Raw genomic sequence first — 5,000 nt, forward strand, 5'->3', positions numbered from 1 at the left:
AACCGCCCGCACCAGGGCCCAGCGTGTGCCGATGGTGCTCGAGGCAACCGCCCGCACCAAGGGCCGACTTGTGCCGATGGTGGTCGAGGCAAGCGCCCGCACCAGGGCCCAGCGTGTGCCGATGGTGGTCGAGGCAAGCGCCCGCACCAAGGCCGAGCGTGTGCCGATGGTGGTCGAGGCAAGCGCCCGCACCAGGGCCCAGCGTGTGCCGATGGTGGTCGAGGCAAGCGCCCCCACCAAGGCCGAGCGTGTGCCGATGGTGGTCGAGGCAACCGGCCGCACCAAGGGCCGGCGTGTGCCGATGGTGTTCGAGGCAACCGCCCGCACCAGGGCCCAGCGTGTGCCGATGGTGGTCGAGCCAAGAGCCCGCACCAAGGGCCGGCTTGTGCCGATGGTGTTCGGGGCAACCGCCCGCACCAGGGCCCTGCGTGTGCCGATGGTGCTGGGGGCAAGCGCCCGCACCAGGGCCCAGCGTGTGCCGATGGTGCTGGGGGCAACCGCCCGCACCAGGGCCCAACGTGTGCCGATGGTGGTCGAGGGAACCGCCCGCACCAGGGCCCAGCGTGTGCCGATGGTGCTGGGGGCAACCGCCCGCCCCAGGGCCCAGCGTGTGCCGATGCTGGTCGGGGCAAGCGCCCGCACCAGGGCCCAGCGTGTGCCGATGGTGGTCGGGGCAACCGGCCGCACCAGGGCCCAGGGTCTGCCGATGGTGCTCGAGGCAACCGCCCGCACCAAGGCTCAGCATGTGCCGATTGTGATCGAGGCAACAACCCACACCAGGGCCCAGCTTGTGCCCATGGCGGTCGAGGCAAGTGCCCGTACCGAAGGGCAGCCTATGCCGATGATGGTCGATGCATGTGCCATCACCATGCGTCATCATGTGCCATTGATGGTCGAGGCCTTGGCCGAAGTTCGATTTTGAGCCACGGTGCACATGCCTGGCTCCAGCATGTACTGGTGCCGCATTTTTTTCACTCGGGACAGCATCGCCGGAGCATCGCCGGAGCACCGCCGGAGAACCTGACCGGCGGCATTGGGGTTCCGGCGATTGGGAGGGGGGCCGGGGGGGTGTGCGCACATGATGTGCGATGGGTGCTGGTACTTGGCCTTGTGTTGGCCCCCTATCCCTCATCAAACCTCTGAGAATTCACACCCCCTTAAAGAGCATTTGAGATTTTACAGGTTTGCTACCAGTAGCCGTTAAAGTGTCTGAAATGGGGACACTTTTTTCAAACGGTCACAAAATCTTCTCCACTTCGAGTTTTTAGCTGAATTTTTTTGTGCATGCCAACAAAAATAGAAGGATCACGCCTACAAAATTTGGGGCCAAAAATCCTTATAAAAAAATTTTAAAAAATCCCGAACCGCAAAAAGTTTCGAAAATCGTGAAAAATAGAAAACGAGTCATCTTCCAACGAAACTTCACGTGAAGGCTTAGGGGACCGTTGTATGAATTTACAAGCCATAAAAATGGCATTGGCACGGCAGAAATTTGAAGATGTGCCTAAACCCACCAGGGCCCAGCGTGTGCCGATGGTGCTCGAGGCAACCGCCCGCACCAGGGCCCAGCGTGTGCCGATGGTGCTCGAGGCACCCGCCCGCACCAGAGGCAACCTGCCGCACCAGGGCCCAGCGTGTGCCGATGGTGGTCGAGGCAACCGCCCGCACCAGCGCCCAGCGTGTGCCGATGGTGGTCGAGGCAACCGCCCGCACCAGGGCCCAGCGTGTGCCGATGGTGCTCGAGGCAACCGCCCGCACCAGGGCCCAGCGTGTGCCGATGGTGCACCAGGGCCCAGCGTGTGCCGATGGTGCTCGAGGTAACCGACCGCACCAGCGCCCAGCGTGTGCCGATGGTGCTCGAGGCAACCGCCCGCACCAGGGCCCAGCGTGTGCCGATGGTGCTCGAGGCAACCTGTCGCACCAGGGCCCAGCGTGTGCCGATGGTGATCGAGGCAACCGCCCGCACCAGGGCCCAGCGTGTACCGATGGTGCTCGAAGCAACCGACCGCACCAGGGCCCAGCGTGTGCCGATGGTGCTCGAGGCAAGCTGCCGCACCAGGGCCCAGCGTGTGCCGATGGTGGTCGAGGCAAGCGCCCGCACCAGGGCCCAGCGTGTGCCGATGGTGCTCGAGGCAACCTGCCGCACCAGGGCCCAGCGTGTGGTCGAGGCAAGCGCCCGCACCAGGGCCCAGCGTGTGGTCGAGGCAAGCGCCCGCACCAGGGCCCAGCGTGTGCCGATGGTGGTCGAGGCAAGCGCCCGCACCAGGGCCCAGCGTGTGCCGATGGTGCTCGAGGCAACCGACCGCACCAGGGCCCAGCGTGTGCCGATGGTGGTCGAGGCAAGCGCCCGCACCAGGGCCCAGCGTGTGCCGATGGTGCTCGAGGCAACCTGCCGCACCAGGGCCCAGCGTGTGCCGATGGTGGTCGAGGTAAGCGCCCGCACCAGGGCCCAGCGTGTGCCGATGGTGGTCGAGGCAACCTGCCGCACCAGGGCCCAGCGTGTGCCGATGGTGGTCGAGGCAACCGCCCGCACCAGGGCCCAGTGTGTGTCGATGGTGGTCGAGGCAAGTGCCCGCACCAGGGCCCAGCGTGTGCCGATGGTGATCGACGCAACCGCCCGCACCAGGGCCCAGCGTGTGCCGATGGTGCTCGAGGCAACCTGCCGTACCAGGGCCCAGCGTGTGCCGATGGTGGTCGAGGCAACCTGCCGCACCAGGGCCCAGCGTGTGCCGATGGTGGTCGAGGCAAGCGCCCGCACCAGGGCCCAGCGTGTGCCGATGGTGGTCGAGGCAAGCGCCCGCACCAGGGCCCAACGTGTGCCGATGGTGGTGGGGGCAACCGCCCGCACCAGGGCCCAACGTGTGCCGATGGTGATCGAGGCTACCGCCCACACCAGGGCCCAGCGTGTGCCGATGGTGCTCGAGGCAACCGCCCGCACCAGGGCCCAGCGTGTGCCGATGGTGCTCGAGGCAACCGCCCGCACGAGTGCCCAGCGTGTGCCGATGGTGGTCGAGGCAAGCGCCCGCACCAGGGCCCAGCGTGTGCCGATGGTGCTCGAGGCTACCGCCCGCACCAGGGCCCAGCGTGTGCCGATGGTGCTCGAGGCAACCGCCCGCACGAGTGCCCAGCGTGTGCCGATGGTGGTCGAGGCAAGCGCCCGCACCAGGGCCCTGGTGTGTGCCGATGGTGCTCGAGGCACCCGCCCGCACCATGGCCCAGCGTGTGCCGATGGTGCTCGAGGCAAGCGCCCGCACCAGGGCCCAGCGTGTGCCGATGGTGCTCGAGGCAACCGCCCGCACCAGGGCCCAGCGTGTGCCGATGGTGCTCGAGGCAACCGCCCGCACCAGGGCCCAGCGTGTGCCGATGGTGCTCGAGCCAACCTGCCGCACCAGGGCCCAGCGTGTGCCGATGGTGGTCGAGGCAACCGCCCGCACCAGGGCCCAGCATGTGCCGATGGTGGTCGAGGCAACCGCCCGCACCAGGGCCCAGCGTGTGCCGATGGTGCTCGAGGCAACCGCCCGCACCAGGGCCCAGCGTGTGCCGATGGTGGTCGAGGCAACCGACCGCACCAGCGCCCAGCGTGTGCCGATGGTGGTCGAGGCAACCGCCCGCACCAGGGCCGAGCGTGTGCCGATGGTGCTCGAGGCAACCTGTCGCACCAGGGCCCAGCGTGTGCCGATGGTGATCGAGGCAACCGCCCGCACCAGGGCCCAGCGTGTGCCGATGCTGCTCGAGGCAACCGACCGCACCAGGGCCCAGCGTGTGCCGATGGTGGTCGAGGCAAGCGCCCGCACCAGGGCCCAGCGTGTGCCGATGGTGGTCGAGGCAAGCGCCCGCACCAGGGCCCAGCGTGTGCCGATGGTGGTCGAGGCAAGCGCCCGCACCAGGGCCCAGCGTGTGCCGATGGTGGTCGAGGCAACCGCCCGCACCAGTGCCCAGCGTGTGCCGATGGTGGTCGAGGCAAGCGCCCGCACCAGGGCCCAGCTTGTGCCGATGGTGATCGAGGCAACCGCCCGCTCCAGGGCCCAGCGTGTGCCGATGGTTATCGGGGCAACCGGCCGCACTAGGGCCCAGGGTCTGCCGATGGTGCTCGAGGCAACCGCCCGCACCAAGGCTCAGCATGTGCCGATGGTGATCGAGGCAACAACCCACACCAGGGCCTAGCTTGTGCCGATGGCGGTCGAGGTAAGTGCCCGTACCGAAGGGCAGCCTATGCCGATGATGGTCGATGCATGTGCCATCACCATGCGTCATCATGTGCCATTGATGGTCGAGGCCTTGGCCGAAGTTCGATTTTGAGCCACGGTGTACATGCTTGGCTCCAGCATGTGCTGGTGCTGCATTTTTTTCACTCGGGACAGCATCGCCGGAGCATCGCCGGAGTACCGCCGGAGAACCTGACCGGCGGCATTGGGGTTCCGACGATTGGGAGGGGGGCCGGGGGGGTGTGCGCACATGATGTGCGATGGGTGCTGGTACTTGGCCCTTGTATTGGCCCCCTATCCCTCATCAAACCTCTGAGAACTCACACCCCCTTAAAGAGCATTTGAGATTTTACAGGTTTGCTGCCAGTAGCCGTTCAAGTGTCTGAAACGGGGACACTTTTTTCAAACGGTCACGAAATCTTCTCCGGTTCGAGTTTTTAGCTGAATTTTTTTGTGCATGCCAACAAAAATAGAAGGATCACGTCCACAAAATTTGGGGCCAAAACTCCTTCTAAAAAAATTCTAAAAAATCCCGAACCGTAAAAAGTTTCGAAAATCGTGAAAAATAGAAAACGAGTCATCTTCCAACGAAACTTCACGTGAAGGCTTAGGGGACCATTGTATGAATTTACAAGCCATAAAAATGGCATTGGCACGGCAGAAATTTGAAGATGTGCCTAAACCCACCTAACACCCGATCGATCCCCGGCTTGCGCATCCTGCCTCTCCGGTCGGCTGAGCGCCCGCACGCTCGTTCCGTGGGTTGACTTAGCCATACGGAGTTCATTCCATGCC

This window comes from Durio zibethinus, chromosome 23, assembly GCF_047325235.1.
Source record: "Durio zibethinus cultivar Kanyao isolate XHJ-2024 chromosome 23, ASM4732523v1, whole genome shotgun sequence".
Taxonomy (NCBI): Eukaryota; Viridiplantae; Streptophyta; class Magnoliopsida; order Malvales; family Malvaceae; genus Durio; species Durio zibethinus.